This window comes from Choloepus didactylus, chromosome 17 (genome assembly GCF_015220235.1).
Source record: "Choloepus didactylus isolate mChoDid1 chromosome 17, mChoDid1.pri, whole genome shotgun sequence".
NCBI classification, from domain to species: Eukaryota; Metazoa; Chordata; class Mammalia; order Pilosa; family Megalonychidae; genus Choloepus; species Choloepus didactylus.
Genome location: NC_051323.1, coordinates 14,040,832 through 14,064,376, shown reverse-complemented (window position 1 = coordinate 14,064,376; position 23,545 = coordinate 14,040,832). Strand labels below are relative to the sequence as shown.

At 39.0% G+C, this 23,545-nt stretch overlaps 1 pseudogene; it reads right to left on the bottom strand.

The window, feature by feature from the left end:
• Positions 1–5,937: 5,937 nt before the first annotated feature.
• On the bottom strand, positions 5,938–23,205 carry LOC119512838 (annotated as a pseudogene).
• Positions 23,206–23,545: the final 340 nt, after the last annotated feature.

Below are 23,545 nucleotides of genomic sequence, written 5' to 3'. Positions count from 1 at the left end.
TCCTCCTCTTCTAGGAATTTATTTGCATGTATGGTTGACCTTCTGATTTTATTCCACAGACTTCTGGCTGTCTATCTTTTTTCCAATCTTTTTATATTTTCCCAGAGTTTATCTATATGTCTTATATTTGTTTTGTTTCCCTTTCCTTCCTTTTTCTACCTTCTGTATTAGTTTATTATTCTTGTATTAGATAAGTATTTAATTCATTTTATTGCATGCATTGGTTTTTGGATAGCCTTTTTATTGTGGTTGCTCTAGGGATTTTACATGCATTCTTAATTTACTTCCTAAAATGAAAAAAATATATATACCACTTTACACTCAATATAAAAGCCTTACAGCCTTACAAAAATACATTTCTTTTAGCCCCTTTTCCTATCATTGTAATATATTTTCTTTCTACATGCTTTTTATACATCTAAATGTATTATAATCTTTTTTATTTTAAATATCATTATTTTTTTAAAATTAGAAATTCATTTTTAAAATGATTGCCCAGATATTTATCATTTCCAATGTTCGTAATTGCTTACGCACATCTTGCTTTCCATCTAGTATCATTTTCCTTCTCTCCAACAATCTTATCTTTAACAACTTTTTGTAGTGCTGTTCTGGTGATGCATTACCTTTGTTTTGTTTATTAGTAAATGTCTTGATTTTTCCCTCTTTTTCCATGTTTGTTTTCACTGAATACAAAATTCTGGGTTGATATTTGTTTCTTTTCATCACTTTAAAAATGTTTTCCCTTGTTTTCTGTATTTCAGTATTGTTAGTTAGAAGTCAATTATTAATATTAATGTCAACCTGTGTATAATTTTGGGGGGGATGAGGCAGGGGCATTGACTACTTTTAAGATATTTTCTTAAAACTTTTCATCAATTTGACTATAATTTCCTATGTGTCATTCCCCCCCCCCTTTTTTAATCTTCTGTGGGTTTTATTGAGCTTTGTAAATATAGAAGTTTATGGGGCTTTTGTTTTGTTTTGTTTTGATTTTTATCAAATTTGTGAAAATTACTTATTTTTTCAGATATTTTTCTGCTTTATCTATATTCCTCCTGCTATAGGTAAGTTAGATTGCTTGATTTTGTCCCATAGGTGAATGATGCTTTATTAATTTTTTTCACCCTTTTCTTCTCTCCATGCTTCAGTATGGGAAGTTCTATAGCTCCGCCTTATTTCTTATGCAGTACTCAATCTGTTATGAGGACTATCTATTGAACTTCTTTATTTTAAACATTTTATTTGTCATTTCTGGAATGTCTATTGTAGCTTCTTTCTATGTGATTTACTCGTACTTTTATCCTTTACTTTAAATCCTTAAAATATTTTCACTAGCCATTTAAATGTTTTTCTGCCAATCCAATGTCTTTGTTAGTTTGGGATTAGTTTCTACTGACTCTTTTATTTACTGATTATGGGTTACATTTTCCTGCTTATACGCATGTGTAGTGATTTTTTTATTGTATGCCGGGCATTATGTGTTTCTTTGTTGGGGTTTATATTTGTTGTCTTATTTCAAGTAGTGTTGTTTGTTCTGGCTGGCAGTTAATTTCTGAGTATACCAGCTTTATCCTTTCAGGTTGTGCTTAAAAGTGTGTTTGAAAGGGGCCTAGAGAAAGATTTACCCTGAGACTAGATTAAACATATTACTAAAATATATAGTCTTTCCAGGATCCCGTTGCATTCAGACAACTCTCTAAACTCTGGCTTACTAGATATTTTCCCTGCATTGTACAGCCTCCAGAATCTCCATTCATCTTACAGCTTCCTTACAGCTATTCTCCTATAGATGTCATGTAGTTTCATACTGAACACATGCAGCTTAATATTTGGACAGGGATTTAGTGCACATTTTGCAACACTCTGTATGTAGCAACTTCTTATCCAGTAACATGAGCCACCATTTACAGCCCAGCAGTCTTGAACTCTAAACCCTGCCTCCTCATCTCATTGCCACCATCTTGGTCTGTTTGTACTTCATCTCTCTGCGCTTTCATGGAGTTTAGCTATAGAGCTAAACTCATGTCTTTCCTTTCACTTAGAGGTAATAGGCCTAAACTTCTATTAACTAATGTCTGAAAACAATTACATTTTAGATTGTTTATCTAATATCTTCTACTTGGCCATGGCCAAAACTGGATATGAATAAAATATCAATTCACTAGATCTACTAGTTTATTACAAATTCTTTTTTCAATTAAATAAGTGATTGCATTAAAAAGGATTTTGAATACTAAGAAATGAAAAGAATAGTGTAACTATTATTTTGAAGTTCGTATTACCTAATTAGCCTTTAGATAATATATTAATAATTAAAGTATTTTGCTCACAAAAATAATGGAAAGTAAAAATAAATTAATAACCCACCTTTTAAACTTCTATTATTGAATTTTGGTATATATTTTGACTTTTTTGCACTGAAAACTCTTTTGTTTTACACATTTTAATTAAATACTCAGTAAATATAAAATATATTTATAAAATACATTAGGATATAAAGACTAATCTTACAATAGAAACCAGGGGATGCAAACTCAGTTTAATATTTCTTGCATCCTGATCTTTTATCTCATCTTCTTCCCTTTTTCTTCAAATGTAACAGATATCCTGGGTTTTATTTTTATTATTTTCTTACTTTTCTTAGTAACTTTGCCACATAGTTGCAAATCTTTAAACAAAATATGGGTTTTTCCATGTTTTGAAATGTTTTATTTATGGACAGATACTGTATGTATTCACTTGTGACTTTTTTTTTTTTCACCTTTAACACATTTTTACTGAAGGGGCACTTAAGGTAAAAGGAACAAGTTTACAATGTAAAAATTAATTGATACATTACCAAGCCTGGGAGCCCCTGTTCCTCCAGAAGCAGCTGGACATGAGCTCAGAGAGCTCTCTCTTGTTTGAGTTACAGAGAATTTACAGCATCTTGATTTACAGTAACTTCAACTGAGTTATTTTTACATTAAATGATGCTTTATGAACACAAATGTCTTAAAAAGTGAAGCATCTCAATCCATGAGTGGTTCAAGATCAAAGGAAAATATCCACATCATCCGAGACGTAGCCTTGAATGCCTGTAAAACTATACTGATAATATTTTCACTAGTTAAGCTATGATTTCTGTAAGAGCAATGTAACATACTTTCACTTGTATAAAAATTAGAAAAGAGATTACCATTACTTGTCTATAACTGGCTTATATAGTTTTTTTAATTTTATTCTATTGATTAGTTTAGTCATTACATCATATTGATAAACATACACTAGATTAGGACTCTATTTAACCTTGCAACATTATTTGCTTCTCTATGATTAAGTAATAGCAGCAGCCCATCCTATTTTCACAGAGCACCAGGTGATTACATGTTATCTATGTCTAAGAAGGTTGAGGACCCTTCTGCTTTCTTGAAAATATTCACAGTTCTTTTTAACTATTTAGCTTCTCCTTCATTTTAATTTTCTAATATGCATCTTCTGTCCCAGTTATTATTATAAGGCCTTTCCACTATTTATCATTCGGAAATTGTACTTGAGTGTTTTTAGGTAAATTTCTGTCAAATATGCGTCTATATCAAAAGGAATAACTGGTTCTTTACTATCAGAAAAGAAAATATGAGAGCAGCACAGAGATAAGTTGTCAGTCCCTCATTATTAGATTCCTCAGTAGGGATATTATCCTATGACACAAGTTACTGTCTCTGAGCCTCAGTGTCCTCAATTATGAAATGAGACTATCATAATCAACCAAAGTTTCCTGTGAGAATTTACCTAAAAGGCTTGTCATTTAAAATTTTTGATAGCCTAGATTTTTTTTCTTAGATTTTTGTCATATGTCACTCATGCATATATAATCACTCTTGTGCATACATAAAAATGAAAACATAGGGAAAGGATATGTCTGAGATAATAAGAACATTTCAGAGATGTTAAAAATGTGAAAAAATACATCACCTGGTACCCATCAGCTTGCTTAAGAAATGGATCAATTCAACACTCTTGAAGTCCTTGTGCCCCATCTCCCGCCTTTCTTAAAGAGAACCACAGTCCTGAATTTTGTGTTTACCATTTCTTTGATTGTGCTTACAGTTTTGCCAAATAGGTGCCTTGTTTAGATGGTCTATTGTTTGACCTTGTTTTTGAAATGTTCTGTGAGTGAAATTATCATGTGTTCTGTGACTCGCTTTTTAAAAACTCAGCATTCTGAGATTCATCTATGCTAAATGTGTGTGGCTGCTATTCAGTTTTCACTACTGTATAATATCTCCCTATTCATATCCCACTGTTAGTGGAAATGTGGACTGTTCCACTGTTTTGCTATCACACAATAAATATTCTTGTTATCTCCTAGAACACATGTGACAGTTTCTCCAGGATATATACCTGGGAGTGGAATTGCTTGTCTTCCCTGTTCTGATTGCAACAAATGCTGCTTCACCCCTTCATCTCTGAATATACAAAGGAGTATTAATAACAAAGCTACTGTTCTTTTGTATAGACCTTCAGGAGAAACAAAAGTTAGTAAAAAGGAGAAGGAGATAGTGGTGGCCGAGCTTCCCAGCCCACAGTCCGGCTTTCAGCCAAAGCCTTGAGGAACCAAAACCAGAAAGGGGGTGGCAAGATGGAGCCCTCCCAAGTGCTCTGAACACCTCTGCTGAGCATGAGGCAGGGTCCCCCACCCCTGGACATTGCTGCAGCACAGCTGACATCACAGTCCACTGTGAGGTCACTACTCGGCTGCAGCAAGTCATGGAAATTCAAACAGAACACAGCCTGCCATTCTGAGATTATATGGTTCTTTATTTATATTGCATTAAGGAAACCCGGAACAGGTTCTCCGGGGATACTCCCCTGAGCCCTGATCCTCTTTGCAGCTTCCAGCTCTTGCTATTTAATAGCCTTCAGAGGTCACTGGCTCCACTCTCTCAGATGTCACAGCACCAATAAACACTGCCTGCTCATGTTCTGCTGTCTCCAGGCTGGCCTCCATACTGCTCCTCTCCATCGTCTTAGACACGATGTCCACTTATCTACTGCTGGGGCAAGGCTGCTGATGTTGTAGCAAGGCTGGCTTGGACATTTCTCAAGAAAGAGCTGATCCTCCTGGGTCTCTTGTTCACAGAGCTCGAACTAGCTGTGGATGAGCTCCTCCCTAATTTGTGAGATGTCCTAGACTCCTTTGCAGTAGGCATGCAGCTGCTGCTTGTGTGAGTGCAAGTGCCTTCTGCCCCCTAGGCTGCCACGGCGTTTTCCCTCTTTATCCTCTCTAGTGGATCTGCACCCTGCCAAGTACCAGCCCAATGATTTTTGGCCCATCTTGGGTGTCTTTGACTTGCGAGGACTTTCACCTGTCCTGGGGAGTGGGAACTCTTCCTCCTGATGGCTCTGTCCTTTTCCCTTCATTCTGTCCTTTCCCTTCTTTCCTCCCAGGCTTCAGAATTGGTCTGGGAGACTCGCTGGCTTGCCTCCTGTCCAGTCCTGTGGCCTTCACTCACCAAGGTGCAGGCAGGAGGTCCCGCTGCTGAGTCTTGAGCTGTTTCTGCCACAGTCCTGCTGGCAGATGTTGCTCCTGCAATAGCCAAACTCATGCTGCTTTCTGGAGAGCGAGCGGAAGAGACCACCATACTAGAAGTACACTCAGAGATCTTGCTTGCAGCACCTGCCACGGCCACCTTAACACTCTTCAAGGGCATGTTGGCAACACCCATCGTGGCCACGCTGCTTCTGCTTCCTTTGGGGCCCTTGGCGGCTGCTCCTGGATTGCTGCATTCATGTGTTCAGAATCTGCAGACTTAGATGCCATCATGCTCCCAGTGCCTGCTGAGGGCCGTTTGCTGCCACCCCTGCTATTGCCCCAGATGCTGCCCCGTTGGCATGCTGCGCAGGTTTGGGGGTAGACACATCAGGTAGTGGGTTTCTTGGAGGCATATTTGATCACCTCCTCCCCCACCCAGTGAAAGCAGCCAAGGAGGCCCCAGACACCTCAGACACCACGTGGGGACCCCTGACGCTGACTTGGTCCTGATCCCTCACAGTTGCTGTGCTCGTCCTGTCCTCTTCCTCAAACATGGGATGCGTATCGTGTCCCCAGTGGCAATGGCGTCACTAACATTTGTGCTATTACTGTCCACTGGTGATCGCAGGAGATAAATTAGCTTTTCCCAGTAGGTAAAGAGGTCTTTCTGGGCATCTAGAGGGCAACACAGCTGCAAAGAATGGCCAGTGGCAAACTGCAGGTGCAGAGGCTGTTTCTCCCTATTGTGAACAGAGATTTTACAAACTTCAAGGGCAGGTGCCTGGTGAGCTCTAAAGCCCTGCTAGCCTTGTGGCCTCTCCCCGTGGTGCCCCGGATGGCGTGCTCCTCTCAGCTGGTGGCCATTGGGGCCAGGAGTGTGACATCAGGGAGGGGGAGCATGGGGCTGGTGCCTGCGATGCCATCGTCACCATTCAGACATGGTTGTGCACATCGATCACCTCTCCCCTTGTGGTATCTGGATGAAGTCACTCTGGAAGATTGGGGCATACTCAAATAAATCTACCCCCCCGATGCAGCTGGTGCAGCAGTTTCCCCATGGTGGTGTTGAACATGCCCATGGCAGAGCCACTTTGTGCCATGTAATAGGGTACCCTGCCCCACTCCAGAGCCCTCTTTTATGTTTCAGAACCTCCCAGAGGTGAGGGTGGGGGTTGGGCACACAGAGTATTCCTGGGGGGCAGGGCTGTAAGAAGCTGTAGGGAATCTGGAGCTCAGACCAAATCTCTTCCAGTTGTAGAGACAGATGTAGGGTGGGCTCCCAAGAGAGGTTTACTGCAGTCCTGGTGAGGAGCCACTAGGCCTACAGCCCCTGCACAGCCATATTTATACTCTGCCGCCCTTTGTGAGCTGTCATTCTGTCACATACCCCTTTGTCCTCATCTTCCCATCTGCCCCCTCAGGGCAGGACCACCATCCTCTCCCCTTCCCCAAAACACCCTATTGTCTCCACAGAGTACAGGCTCACCCTATCAGGGATGCATCAGGTCAGACCAAAATAAAGTGGGAATATTTTGTGTGGGTGCTTTGGTGTTTTTTTTTCTTTTCCCCAAATTCAAAAGATTCAGCAACTGAACAAAGACTATAAGAATGCAAGATGATGGGACAAATTTGCACCATTTGAGCTCATGGTTTAATTTTATTGAATAACCTAGAATTGGCAGGGTTGGCCCTTAGCCCATCTTTCCGTAAAATCTCTAATAATAATAACATTCAAAGTTGCTTCTCCTAGGCACCACACTATCTATGTTCTTCACTATGTTATCATAAGAACCCATTGAGTTTGATATGCAGCAGTTTAGAACAGGGCTTTAGAGGCAGTTAGGCTTGCACTCAAATACCGCCTCTATCATCTACTAATTCTGCTGTGGTAGGAAAGCAGTAGAACCTCAGTTTCTGTACCTGTAAAGTGGGGAGTATAACAGTAGCATCAAACTCAAGGGGAGGAGTGGAGTGGAGGTGACCACCAGGAAAATTTAAGCCCTGATTCAGCCCAGCCACCGAGGAGAGAGACTGTCTGAAGGGGCTTTCCTGGGTTCTCCATAACATATACACACATGGAGTTTACTATGTGACTTCCCATAATACATTGAGTTGGCTTTCTTAAAGGCTGTTAAATTGGTCTCATATGAAAGCATTTGGATGGCCAAGGAAAGCATTGCTCTGCTCCGCGCATCTATTATGCTTGTATTGATGACTTCTGTGCTAGGGACAGGTAATTCTCTCTTCAGGTCCCAGGTTTCTTCTTCTTTTTTTTTTAATGCAATTTTATTGAGATATAATCACATAACATACAATCATTCAAAGTGTACAATCAGTTGTTCAAAGTGTACAATCAGTTGCTCACAGTATTGTCATGTAGTTATGTTTTCATCACCATCATCAAACTTTGAACATTTTCATTACTCCAAAAAATAAAATTAAAGTTAAAATAAAAAAGAATACCCAAAACTTCCCATTCCCCTCCTCCTCCCATTGTTCATTTACTTTTTTTAATTCAGTTTAACTGAGATATATTCACACACCCTACAGTCATCCACAGTGTACAATCAGTTATTCACAGTGTGCCGGTTTGAGTGTATTGTGTCCCCCAAATGCCATTATCTTTGTGGTCTTGTGTGGGGCAGGCATTTTGGTGATGGTTGGATTTGCATGGAATGTGCCCCACCCAGCTGTGGGCAATGATTCTGATGAGATGTTCTCATGGAGGCGTGGCCCCGCCCATTCAGGGTGGGCCCTTATCGGTGGAGCTATATAAATGAGCTGACTTGGGGGGAAGAGAGAGAGTGCAGCTGGGAGTGATGTTTTGAAGAGAAGCAAGCTTGCTAGAAAGGAACGTCCTGGGAGAAAGCCGTTTTGAGGCCGGAGCTTTGGAGCAGATGCCAGCTGCCTTCCTAGCTAACAGAGGTTTTCCGGAGGCCATTGGCCATCCTCCGGTGAGGGTACCCGATTGCTGAGGTGTTACCTTGGACGCTTTGTGGCCTTAAGACTGTAATTGTGTAGTGAAATAAACCCCCGTTTTATAAAAGCCTATCCATCTCTGGTGTTTTGCATTCTGCAGCATGAGCACACTAGGACACGCAGCATCATCAAACAGTTGTGCGTTCATCACCAGAATCAATTTTTGAACCTTTTCCTTACTCCAAAATAAAAATCAAAGCAAAAAAGAACACCTAAATTTTTCCATCCCCCCCATCACACCCTATTCATCATCTAGTTTTTGTCCCCATTTGTCCACTCACTGTCCATACACTGGATAAAGGGAGTGTGAGCCACAAGTTTTTCATAGTCACACAGGCACACTACCCAATCTACATAGTTATACAATCGTCTTCAAGAATCAAGTCCACTGGGTTGCAGTTCGACAGCTTCCGGTATTTCCCTCTAACCATTCCAACACACTAAGGACTAAAGGGTGATATCTACATATAGCATAAGATTAACCTCCAGAGTGACCTTTCAACTCCATCTGAAATCTCTCAGCCACTGGAACCTTATTTTGTTTCATGTTTCTTCCCCCTTTTGGTCAAGAAGATCCTCTTAATCCCACCGTGCTGGGTTCAGGCTCATCTCCAGAGTCATTTCCCACATTGCCAGGGAGTTTTACACCCCTGGGTGTTATGTCCCATGTCGGGGGGGGAAGGTAGTGAGTTCACCTGCCAAGTGGGATTAGTGAGAGAGGGGGCCACATCTGAGCAACAGAGAGGCTCTCAGGATGGGGGGGGGGACTCCCATTCACAGTTATAAGTGGGCTTAGCCTCTCCCTTGCAGCAACTAGCCTCACAAGGGAAAGCCCCCAGATCGAGGGCTCAGCCCACTAAATTGACTGTTCTCAATGTTTGTGGGAAAATCAGCAATAGCCCAGGTGGGGAAGTCCAACACTTCGACATTTCTCCCCAGTTCCTCAGGGGGCCCCACAAATACTTTTATACTCTCTGCCCATATCACTGTGGGATGTGTCAGGATTTCACCCCAGCCTGTACAAACTCACCAAAATCCACTTCCCATTCACTGCTCCCTGCATCCATAGTGTTCAAACAAACTGATCACACAAATTAAATTATCTAATGTGCTACAGAAAATATAAATCCTGCAACAGGTAGATATCTCCTCCCTTGGTCTCACACATACGTTGTAGTTTTAAAACACAGTCAGTATCGCTCTTTACCCTTGGGCCTGATTTGCCTTGGTCCTAACCAGATCCTCTCCGTTCATATCTCTAATTAAAGTCTGAATTCTTTTTCACCTCTTTCAATAGTTGCTGCATGGAGTAATCCTGACATTCATAGCTGCCCAATTCTAGCTCTGAGTCTCATGTGTCACACAGACACCCAAAGTTCCAAAGACCAACCAGGTTATGCACAAAAAGCTCAGCGTCTCAGAATTTGGAGATAGCCATCACAATTCAGGAATAGATGTGACTGCTATAAGAGCTTACAATCTTGGGTCCATTACAATAAGCATTTCCCTGATTAGTTGTGCTCTAAGATTCAGTTCTCAGAGTTTACACATTATAGTTATTCCCTAATAGTGAAGTATTAAAATGTTTGTCCTCTTGTTTCTGGTGTGCCTCACTCAAAATGCTCTACTCAAGATCCATTCACCTAGTTGCATGTCTCACAGTCTCATTTCTTCTTGTAGCTGCTCAGTATTCTATTATATGCACACACTGCAGTTCACCATTCTGTTTATCAGTCAATGTACTCTTAGGCCACCTCCATCTATTGCAAATAGTGAATACTGCCACCAGATATACAGGTGCGTAAATGTCCATTTGTGTCCTTGCCCTCCGATCTTCCAAGTATATGCCTCACACTGAGGCTGCAGGACTTTGGAACCCCCACATGCCTAGCTTCTTGTGGGACCACCACACTGTCCTCCAGATAGGCCACACCATTCTACTTCCCCACCAACAGTGAGTACATACATCTTTCTCTCCGAGTTCTATCCAGCACTTGTGTCCTGTTTATTTTTTTCCCCTGCATTTCTATAGGGATATATTCAAGTACCATACAATCATCCACAGTGTACTGTCATTTACAGTATCATCATATGGTTGTGCATTAGTCACCAGAATTAGCACTTACACATGTTTGTTACTCAAAGAATTGAAACCAAAGAATAATAAAAAAGGATAAAAGTAAAAGTAAAAATAAAATAAATACAACAAGAAAGTCAGTCAACACCACCATTACCAAGAATTCATACCCCTTCCCTATACCCCTCCCATCCAGACATTCAGCTTTGATATATTGCCCCTGACACATTTAATGGGAGTGTACTATGATGTTATTGTTAACCCCAGACTCCAGGTGCATTGGTTATATTCTTTCACCAATGTCCCCCCTTTTCAACATCCCACAATGTTACAGTAATCTGTTCTCCCCATGTGAAAACATTTTTCCATTTGTGTATTTAGCCACCATCACTGACCACTCTAGGTTTCACCAAGCTACAAAGTCCCAGTCTCTATCATCCATCTTTCCCTCTCATGTCACATGCTCTCAGCCCTCCTCCCTCAACCCTACTCACAGACATCCTTGGTCAGTCCACCTACAATGCTATCCTACCATCACACAGCACTGCACTCTCCATTTCTGGATCTACACAGTCAATCCTGTTGCAACTTCTCTAATCATTTAGCATGAAGTGCCTGATCTCTAACAATGTTCTAGTTTTAACTCTCAAAGTTTCTTCATTAATGTTCGTTCATATTAGTGAGACCATGCCATATTTCTCCTTTTTTTTCTGGCTAACTGCACTCAACATGTCTTCAAGGTTCATCCACATTATTGTATGTTCTGTGGACTTTGTTCTGTCTTATGGCTGTGTAATATTCCATTTTGTGCACATACCACAGTTTTTTTATCTACTAGTCCATTAATGGACATCTGGGCTGTTTCCATCTCTTGGCAATCATGAATAATGCCGCTGTAGACATCAGTTTACAAATCTCCATTCATGTCCTAACTTTCAGTTCCTCTGGATATATACTTAGTAATGGAATTGCTGGAGCATATGGAAATTCTACACATAGCTTCCTGAGGAACCTCCGCAATGCCTTCCAGAGTGGCTGCACCATTCTACATTCCCACCAAAAGTGAGTAAGTGTGCCTCTTTCTCCACATCCTGTCCAACACTTGTTCTGTTTTTGTTTATGTTTTTGTTTTTGTTTTTGATAATGGCCATTCTGGTAGGTGTGAGAAGATGTCTCATTGTGGTTTTGATTTTCATTTCCCTGATAGCCAGTGAAATTGAACAACTTTCCATGTTTTTGAGCCATTTCTATTTCCTCTTCAGAAAAGTGTCTTTCCATGTCTTTTGCCCATTTTTCAATTGGGTTGTTGGTCTTTCTCTTGTTGAATTGTAGGATTTCATTATATATTCTGGATATTAAACCCTTATCTGATATGTGGTTTCCGAATATTTTCTCCCATTGCATAGGCTCCTTTTTTATTTTTCTGATAAAGTCCTTTGATATACAAAAGTGTTTAATTTGGAGGAGATCCCTTTTATCTATTTCTTCTTCAATTGCTAGTGCTTTGGGTGCAAGGTCTAGGAAACAACCTCTTATCACTAGCTCAAGATATTTCCTTACATTTTCTTCTAAAAGTCTTATGATCTCAGTGCTAATGTTTAGATCCTTAATCCATTTTGAGTTAATTTTTATATAAAGTGTCAGAGAGGAGTCCTCTTTCATTCTTTTGCAAATTGATATCCAGTTCTCCAAACACCATTTATTGAAGAGGCTACTATGACACAGTTGCTTTGGCTTGACTGCCTTATCAAAGATCAAATGTCCATAAATGAGAGGGTCTATTTCTGAACACTCCATTTGATTCCATTGGTCAATGTATCTATCTTTATGGCAGCACCATGCTGTTTTGAGCAATGTAGCTTTGTAATATGCTTCAAAGTCAGGTAGTGAGAGACCTCCCACTTCCTTATTCTTTCTCAAGATATTTTTGGCTATTTGGGGCAGCTTACCTTTCCAAATAAATTTGGTAATTGGTTTTTCTATTTCTGCAAAGTAAGTTGTTGGGATTTTAATTGGTATTGCATTGAATCTATAAATCAATTTAGGTAGAATTGACATCTTAACTATATTTAGTCTTCCATTCCATGAATATGGTATGTTCTTCCTTTTTTTTTTTTTTTTAATGGGTCTGTTTGATTTCTTTTAGCTGTTTCTTACAGTTTTCTCTGTATAGGTCTTTTGTGGCCTTGGTTAAGTTTATTCCCAAATACTTGATTCTTTTGGCTGCTATTGTAAACGGAACTTTTTTCCTAATTTCCTCCTCCTGTTGCTCATTACTTGTGATAGGAAAACTGATTTTTGCATGTTGATCTTGTAGCCTGCCACTTTGCTGAGTTCATTGATTACCTCTAGTAGCTTTGCTGTAGATTTTTCTGGTTTTTCTACATAGAGGATCATGTTGCCTGCAAACAGTGGAAGTATTACTTCTTCTCCAATTTGGATGCCTTTTATTTCTTTTTCTTGCCTAATTGCTCTAGCTAGAACTTCCAGCACAATGTTGAATGATGATGGTGACAGTGGTCATCCCTGTCTTGTTCCTGATCTTAGAGAGAAAGCTTTCAGTCTTTCCCCACTGAGTATGATCTTAGCTGTGGGTTTTTCATATATTTCCTTTATCATATTGAGAAAGTTTTCTTCTATTCCTATCTCTTGAAGTGTTTTCATCAAGAAATGACTTTGAATTTTGTCAAACGCCTTTTCTGCATCGATCAAGATGATCATGTGGTTCTTCCATTTTGATTTGTTGATATGGTGTGTTACATTAATTGATTTTCTTATGTTGAAGCAGCCTTGCATACCTGGAATACATCCTAGTTGATCATGGTGTATAATTCTTTTAATGTACTGCTGGGTTCAATTTGTTAGTATTTTGTTGAGTATTTTTGCATCTATATTCATGAAAGAGATTGGCACATAATTTTCTTTTTTTGTGGTATTTTTGTCTGTTTTTGGTATTAGGGTGATGGCTTCATAGAATGAGTCAGGTAGCTTTCCCTCCTTTTCAATTTTTTTGAAGTTTTGAACAGGACTGGTACTAACTCTTTCTTGAATGTTTGGTAGAATTCACATGTGAAGTCATCTGGTCCTGGGCTTTTCTTCTTTTGGAGTTTTTCGATGACTGAGTCAATCTCTTTACTTGTGATTCATTTGTTGGGGTCATCTATTTCTTCTTGAGCCAATGCTGGTGCCCATGCTTTTCTAGGAAGTTGTCCATTTCATCTAGGTTGTCTAATTTATTAGCATATAGTTGATCGTATTATCCTCTCATTATTTCCTTTATTTCTGCAGGTTCAGTAGTTATGTCCCCTTTTCCATTTCTGATTGAGTTTATTTCACTTTTTTTTTTTGTTAGCCTAGATAAGGGTCCATCAATTTTATTTATTTTCTCAAGGAACCAACTTCTGGTTTTATTGATTCTATTATTTTCTGTTTCTCAATTTCATTAATTTCTGCTGTAACCTTTGTTATTTCTTTCCTTATTTTTGTTTTGGGGATAGTTTGTTGTTTTTTCTCTAGTTAGCTCCTCCAAGTGAGCAGTTAATTCCTCAACTTTTTCACTTCCTTTTCTTTTAATATAGGCATTTAGGGCAATAAAGTTTCCTCTCAGCAGTGCCTTTGCTGTATCCCATAAGTTTTGATATGTTGTGTTTTCATTGTCATTTGCCTTAAGGTATTTAGTGATTTCTCTTGTAATTTCTTCCTTTACCAACTGCTTGTCTAAGGGTGTGTTATTTAGCCTCCATGTATTTGTGAATTTTCAGACCTTCTGCCTGTTATTGATTTCCAACTTTATTCTATTATGGTCTGAGAAGGTGTTTTGTAAAATATCAGTTCTTTTAAATTTGTTGAGACTTGGTTTATGACCCAACATGTGGTCTATCCTAGAGAGTGATCCATGAACACTTGAGAAAAAAGTGTATCCTGCTATTGTGGGGTGAAGTGTTCTATTAGTGTCTGTCAAGTCTAGAACATTTATCAAGCAGCTCAATATCTCTGATTCCTTATTGATCTTCTGTCTAGATGTTCTATCCATTGGTGAGAGCAGTGTATTGAAGTCCCCAACTATTATTGTAGAAGTATCTTTTCCTCCCCTCAGTGCTGACAGTTTTTGCCTCATGTTTTTTTTGTGGAATTCTTACTTGGTGCAAAAATATTTATGATTACTATGTTTACTTGATGAGTTGTCCCTTTTATTAATATATAGTGCCCTCTGTGTCTCTGTTAATTATTTTACCCTTGAAGTCTAATTTGTCTGATATTAATATAGCTACTTCCACTTTTTCTGCTTGTTGTTTGTGTGATGTATCTTTTTCCAACCTTTCACTTTCAGCCTATTTTTGTGTTTGTGTCTGAAGTGAGTTTCTTGCAGACAGTATACAGATGGGTCATGCTTTTTAATCCATTCTGCCAGTCTATGTCCTTTTATTGGGGAATTTAATACATTGACATTTAATGCTATTACTACAAGTGCAGTACTTTCTTCTACCATTTTGTCTTCTGGATTTTATATGTCATAGCTTATTTTTTTTACTCTCTCTCTCCTCTTATCCTTCCTGTTAGTCTTCATTTCTACACTCCTCTCCAAGGTCTCTCTCTCCTGTCTTCTTCTATCCACCTTTAGCACTCCCTTTAGTATTTCTTGAAGTGCAGATCTGTTATTCACAAACTCTCTCAATGCCTGTCTCTGAAAATATTTTGATTTCTCCCTCATTTTTGAAAGACAGTTTTGTTTGGTATAGAATTCTTGGTTGGTATTTTTTCTCTTTCTGTATCTTAAATATATCATACCACTACCTTCTTGCCTCCATGGTTTCTGCAGAGAAATCTGTACATGGTCTTATCGAGCTTCCCTTGTATGTGATGGATCATTTTTCCCTTGCTGCTTTCAGAATTTTCTCTTTGTCTTTGATATTGGACAATCTGATCAGTAAGTGTCTTGGAGTAGATCTATTGGGATATGCTGCACATCTTGAATCTGTAATTTCATGTCTTTCATAAGAGTTGGGAAATTTTCAGTGATTATGTCTTCTATTATTCTTTTTTGTCCCTTTTCCCTTCTCTTCTTCTTCTGGAGCACCCATAATACATATATTCATGCACTTCATGTTGTCATTCAGTTCTCTAAGACCCTGCTCATATTTTTCCATTCTTTTCCCTATCTGTTCCTTTATGTGTAAGCTTTCAGGTGTTTTGTCTTCTAACTCACTATACTGTCTTCTGCCTCTTCATATCTGGTGTGCTAAGTCTTCATTGTTCTTTTCATCTCTTCTATTGAGACTTTCATTCCCACAAGTTCTGCCATTTGCTTTTTCATATGTTTGAGTTCCTCCTTTTGTTCACCCAATGTCTTCTATGTATCTTTCATCTCTTTTGCCATATCTTCCCTCAGGTCATTAAATTGATTTTTGACTTGATATGTGAATTGATTTAGGAGATCTGTTTGGTTTTTAATTAGTTGTTTCAATTCTTTTTGTATCTCAGTTGAAGTGTTACTTTGCTCCTTTAGCTGGTGCATATTTTCATGTTTCCTAGTGTGGCTTGTTATCTTAAGCTTTCTAGGCATCTGATTTTCTGGATTAACTTATTCTGGAGCTTATTTTCACCCCTTTAGCTAGGGTTTTCTTGTTGGTTGGCTTTGTTCTCTATCTGTTCTTTGGAATTCAGTTCAACTGATTCTAGACCTCTACTGTAACTTCTGTTTAGTTGATCAGAGTTCTTCACTTTTTGTATTTCTGGTTTTTGCTCTACCTCTATGTAACTTTTTTGTGAGCGTCTCCTCAGATATGATCGACACCAATCAGATTTTCCCAGTCCAGACAAGCCCAAGTCTCATAAGGAGGGTATGAAGTTTCCCTGAGAATAAGGATCTTTGGGCTTCCAGACACTCCTGTGAAGCCTCTAGAGTCTGTGCTTTTCCTATCCTGTCCAGTAGGTGGTGCTTGTCAACCTGCAGCTCTCCACCAGTGTGAAGAGGTGTTATGGTTGCATTTAATTCTCTGCAGACCTTGTTCCTGTCAGGGGCATGGCTGACTCATGCTGGTTTCTGTTTTCTAGCCCCTGGCCACTGAGTTCTCTGAAGGAGGGCTGGCCACCTGAGGTGAGCCCTGTGCTCCCCTTTTCTTGGGGAAGTTATGCCCTTTAGGGAATTGTCTCCCCCACTAGACTCATTGCTTTGTCTCTCAGAGCTATCTTAGCTCCACTCTTGTCTGGATCCAGTGGCCAATTGCAAATATTTGAGGCTTTCTGTAATGGGCTACTTAGAAGTTATTGAAAAGAAAAGAAAAGAAAAAAAAAAAGAAAAGAAAAATTAAGGCCTTCCCCCAGCTCCCAAGTTTTGTCAGTCCCAGTGTAGGCTATTTAAAGATAAACGCTTTAGGCTATTATCTCTGCCTACTGAATAGTTACTCTGAGACCACTTTAATTCTTCCTTTGCAGGGGGGCCAGGTTGAGACAGAAGCTCTGATGGGCTATAGAAATGCAAAAATAAGGAGTTGGAGAGTAAGAAAATGGGAAACAGGAAACCAGAAAAACCAGCTTGGCTTTTCAGAGCAGAACTTCAGCTTCCTGGATTTGCATATGTGCCCCTTTCTGTTGGACCCCAGCCCTTCTCTGTATTCTGAACACCCCCAACTCCAAAAGTCTCTGTTTTTTTGTTTTGTTTTGTTTTGTTTTGATTTTTGCTGTTTTTGCTAGCCCTGTCTCCTCTCTGCTGGGCTGATTGCTCCCAAATTCTCTCATGTCTGGTCTCAGTTTATCTGTGGTTGGAGCTTTTATTCAGCAGTCTGAGTTTGTTAATCAATTCTGCAACCAGGGCCAGGTTGAACCTCCCTCCCTGTTCCCAGCACAGACTGCTTTCTCCTCCCTCAGGGAGCCAGTTATAAGACAATCTGTTGTGCCTGGTGGGGAGGGGTGCCAGCCTCCTGGCTGGGGAAACTTACAGGTTTCACTGCCATCTCAGCTGCTCTCCCTGTTCGAGACTATTCTACAATGCATGGCAGATCAGATTTCCCCAAAGTGGCCATTCCACACAGTTCCTGGCTCTCTACCAGATGCCCCACAGGAATAACTAAAATACACGCCTCACCATTCTGCCATCTTGCCCCCTCTGTGACTTACTTTTTATTATCAACCATTTGCTTCTCCATATTGTTCTTTGTAAATTCTGCTTATTGATTTTTCTTGATTATTATTATTTCCTCTTTTGGATATACTAAAACTTATTCATTCATTTAACTGTTAGCATGAATTTAGTTTGTTTCTCCTTTAAGACTAATATACAGATTCTGTGAATGATCATATAATTACCTTTTGGGATACAGGTAAAACAGTTTCTCATGGGTATATACTAAGAAGTGAAGTGGAAGAGTCACAGGTATTTATATCTCCCTGATTTTTCATCAAAACTGCTCTAGTTTCACCTGTAAACCAATATTTGAGGTAGAGTCTTTGATAGTCCTTATCATATTTCTACTTTAGAGTTATTACACCTTTCTATGAATAGGAAAATACAAACTATAAACCAAGAGATATTCTTTCCTTTTTATACTGTGAAAATAGTACATAAAAGAATGTTAAAATTATAGAAATTGCATATGTGTTGATTAAAAAGTGAGTGTGAAATTCTAAGTGTATTCTTACATATACCTAGTGGAGCAGAAATTAACATAGTTTTTTTTGTGAGGGTAATTTCTTAGTACTCATCAAAATTAATAATGTGTTATTTCTCGACTGTGCAATTTCAACAGTATAAACCTATCTTACTGAATGGCTTATTATGCAATAAAGTATTTATATTCAACAAAATTCATAGTAGCAATGTGGCAGCAGCAAAACAAAAAAGAGAAATCAAACAGAGTGTCAAATGCTCCAATATCTTCTGCTAATCCCATCACCCAGAATCAAGGTTGTTTCAAATTAGTTAAATTGCATCTTGAATGTGGGTTGCAGTGGATGTCAAGTGTGACACAATGGGAAACTGAGTCACAATGCATAAGACAAGGTAGTTTGTTACTCACAAGTCCCAAGGAGAGGGAAGGGCCATGAGGGTTCAACCAGAAGTGCCATCGGGTTGGTGGATCAACCAGCAGGCAGAGCGAGGGGGGACCAGGGCATGTGCCTTTATTTTGGTCCAGGGCTGGAAGTTAGTAGATTTCCTGCAGGAGTGAAGAAACGGTCAGTTTAAAGCAAAAGCGTGTAGAAAGAAAAAGAGACTGGGGTTCTGAGGGCCGTGGGGATGGTGAGCTTACCATTTGGGACCAGCTGTGGGTTCTGGCTGAGCTGTGTTGGTGATGTGGGCAGTGGCAGCAGATGTGGATTTTGACTCTGGGGGATTTTGTGTCCTGGGGCTGGGACGCTGCTTATTAATGAGGCCAAAGTTCAGTGTTGAGGCAAATGGCTTAGCAAAGCACGATGGATTCCAAGGCAGGACACACAACAATTCGATAGTTATAACAAAGGTTATATCTCCTAGATTCCCCTCCAGGCCAGTGTGGATGTAGAAGCAAGAACTAGCTAATAGGAGGTAAACGAGAAGCAATACGTGCAATCTTTGGTTACGCCCTCTTGAAGTGATGGGTCATGTCCGGCTCTTAAGTTTTCCCATTCCAACTGGTAGAATGGTATCCGAAACCAGAAAAGTCATCATGTACCATTAAATGGAAGCAATACGTTATAGAAAAACAGCAAGGTAGAGGAAACCTAAGAACTCTGTTGAACTCTCAGTGGATATACAACGTGATATAAATCTACTTTATATCGTTGTTAATTTTGAGTCTGTGTTATACCAACTGAAATGATATCCTAACTAATGTAGAATTTGGTGCCTAGAAATGGATGTGGTGTGGCTCAGCAATAGAACAGAGGGTGTCAAGGACACAGTCTAGAAGGGCGGTGATTCCTGGAGCCTGTGAGCACTTTATGAGGCAAACCACACACCAACAGAGCCTATAATTCTAAGGGAAATAATTGGAAAATCTCAGGATGTTGCATGTATGGCTGATTCTTTCTGCTTTTGGAAAAGTCACATAAAATAGAGATGATTGGATATAAATCTCACTATTTTGCAAACAACTCTGTTAAGGATGCTCACTTTGCTGTGCCTTGAATTCCTGGATGATGGAGGTCTATAAAAATGGGCAGAGAGCCCAAACCCAAAATGAAACTGATATAAGAGGTGGCTCTCAAGAAATAAAACTGTGCCCTTAAGCCTTTCTGAAGCATCTCCCAGTAATTGTTTTCTACCAGATAATGGGCACTAGCCAGGTAGCATAGATGATATAAAGGTCTTTTCCTTTCCACTCAAACCTATTGTTTAAGATGGCCCCAAGTTATGTGTGATTAACACAGGGAGAGACATTGGGCAGATACAAGCCTAGTAAATAAAAGACCAAGGTTTTTAGGCTTAGGGATTATTTCTAAATACTAACACCCCAGAATTGACCAGAAGCCAATAGACAGAAACCCACAAAAATTTTGAAGAAATCATTGTAAAAAATACTACCAGTCTTGCTTAAGAAAGTCTGTGATTTTTGGATCCCTAAGGCAACTCAATAGGACCTCCAAACTTTACTTTTAGAAAGTAAGTTGAGAAAACCATATGGTCTCCGATAAGTCATGTTCTCCAATATCCGCTTGAGATATGGTTGGAAAAGACAATCTGAAGATAATGGACAGGGAAAAACCTCATACAGGGTTAAGTCAGGAACCATAGAAGAAAATGGTTGAGGACCAATTGCCAGGAGATAAGAATTATTGGTAGGCAGATAGGCTAAGTAAGAAAATTATTCTAATCTGGCATAGGGGTTCTTAGCCATTTATTCAGTACGGGACTGAGACTTGGGCATTTCATTCAAAATTGACAATTATGTGCTTCTAATTTCCTTTATGGGAGTTTGAATTATAATTATTCTGTTCCTACATGCCCACTGTATTTTCTAAATGTATGTTAACTTATAGACTTCCAGACCAAGAGGGAATTACATACGGACTTGAGAGAGAGCTGGATATAATGCAGATGTCCAAGACATTGGATTGAAAACAGTAATTGGCTGGAATTTTGAAATTATGTCCATTATGGTATAATTGAGAATATTCTATGTATGAATATTCTGTTCATTCTAGACATATGTGCACAAACATTTGGTTCTGACTGTGGGAGCTCTCCCTGTTTTCTATGGATGTACAAATTTAGCTGGGTCATAGCCACCCAGAAAAATGAAATATATTGCCCAGCCTCCTTTTTAGCAAGGTGTTGCCATGTGACCAATATCTTGAGAGAATGAATATACAAAGGGACAATGGCCATACCATATATGACAATAAAACTCTGAGCCAATACTGCAAACATCCTGATAAGCCAAACCATAAAGCTTTCCAGCAATTGGTCCCAATCAGGGTCAGGACATGGTCCAGGACTACCGTCCCGACACTTCCAACTCAGGACCCAGCAGAAACATCCAGATATGCTCCCCAATCCAATCACAAAAGATGCCCCCATTTCTGGTTGGCCTTCTTTAGCCCATGCATGACAAGCACTTCCAATCAGAGCATGCCTAAGACTTCCCTTTTCTTTACTATAAGCTTTCCCATTCCCTCCTGATTTTGATTCCATGCCAAATGTAAGTGTTGGTAGCTGACTCCCTTACAAGCTCTGAATAGACCGTTTGTTCTCTTTTGGGTTATCTTAATTTATTTCCATATTCTGACCAATAGGATATGAGCAGAAATGGTAAATGCAATTCTGATTGGTGCCTTCAAATAAATAGGTTGTTTACTTTTCCTCTTCTTGTTCTTTTCTCTTTTCTTCTGGCTAGAGTAAGCTATAATGTGGCATGATCACAGAAACAAGAACAGCCATATTCAACCATAAGACATTAAGGGTAATAAATAGGGTTACCTTTATAGACTCTGGGACAGACACACAATACCAGTTCAGAATTTTACAAGAGAAAAAGTATGCAACCATTTTGCATAAAACATTGATGACTCGGGAATCTTTGTTACAGGATTTGAACTGACATAATAAATTAATATAAGAAAAAAGCATGTGTTATTTTAATTGAGATATAATTAACATATAATAAAATTAATAATTTTTAAGAGTATCATTCAATGAATTTTGACAACTGTAAAATTATAATAAAGACATAGAACATGCTCATCACCCCAAATAATCCCCCTTAGCTTTTTGGTGTTAGTTGCCTGCTCCATTCCTAGCCACTGGCAAGTACCCATGGATAAGAGGGTGTTTCCAGCTGGGAATATTATGAACAAAGCTTTAATGAACATTTGCATGTAGTGCATTGTGTGGACTGATATGCCCATTTTTTGGTAAATACCTAGGAATAGAATTGCCGACTCATTTGGTAAGTGGATGCTTAACTTAAAAGAAACTTCCAAAATGTTTTCCAAAAAGCCTGTACCATTTTGACTTCCCACCAGCAATATATGATAGCTTCAGTTGTTTCATATCCTTTTCTTTTTTTTTTGTATTTTTAATTTTAGCGATTCTAATGGGTTGTGTTGTGGTATTCATTATGGTTATAATTTGCTGTTTCCTGATGACTAATGATGGTGAGCATATTTTAAGTTCTTTATTGACAATTCATATGTCTTCATTAGTGAAGTGTCTGTTCAGATAAGTTGACCATTTACATTTCGTTGTTTTAGTTTCCTGGCTACTTAGACAAATGCCATGCAATGGTTTACCTTACCAAAAGGAATTAATTGGCTCATGGTTTCAAAGGCTAGAAGGCTTGCTTCCTGCTGGAGTTGGTATCTTCAGGACAGCCAGCAAACTTTAGGGTTTCTTGCCTTCTCTGTCACATGGCAATGCACATGGTGGCATCTTCTTTCTCTTCCAGTCCATTGACTTCCAGCTTCTGGCTGCTTCCCATGGCTTCGCTTTCCGTCTGATTTTCACTGTGCTTATGAAGGACTCCAGTTATTTGGATTAAAGCCCATGCTAATTCTGTTGGGCCGCACCTTAACTGAAGCAAACACCTTGAAGAGATTTTATTTGCAATGAGTCCCCACCCACCAGAATGAAAACCAAGGCCAAAAATGTCTCTAAATTGGGGTACACAATTCAATCTGGATATAATTCTTTTTAAATCAGCTATGTGTTTTAAAAATATAGTCTCCCAGTCTGTCTTGCCTTTTTGTTTCCTTAATGGCATCTTCTGAAAAGCAGACGTTTAAAATGAATTGGTCAATTCCAATTTGTTAACTTTTTTTCTTTTATGCTGTTTGACTCCAATCTGAGAAATGGTTGCTTAACAACAAATTATAAAGGTTCCCTCCGAAGTTTATTTTCTAGAAGTTATATAGCTTTAGCCCATTAAGTTTATGTGTGTGATTCATTTCACGTTAATTTGTGCCTTGAGGTAAGCTGTGAGTTTCCTTTTTTTAAAATTTTATTTTGCAAATGCAGTAAAAATTGTTCTAGCACCATTGTTTAAAAATGCTATCATTTCTTTATTAATGATAGTATCTTGTCAAGTATTAATTGGTCATATATGTGCAGATCCTCACTCACCTCTGTTGACCTGTATGTGTGGGAACCCTTTTCTATCCCATTTATCTGTATGTCTATTCTGACTCCAACATCACACTGTTTAACAGACTGTGACATTGCACTAAGACCTGGAATCTAGTAGTGTGAGTTCTCCAACTCTTTTCTTATTAAAAAAAAAAAAACGTTTTGGTTATTCTAGATTTCATGCATTTTCATTAACATTTTAAAATAATTTTTTCAATTTCTCAAAAAATCCCTTTGAGGGAATTGCATTGAATGTATAGACCCATTGGAGGAGTACTGCCATCCTAACAATATCAAGATTTTTGGTCCATGTAGACACAGTATATGTCTACATTTTTTAGGTTTTTTTATTTTCTGAGAAATGTTTTGCAGATTTTAGTGTGCATGTCTTATCTTGCACATATTTTATTAAATTTTATCTATTCCATGTTTT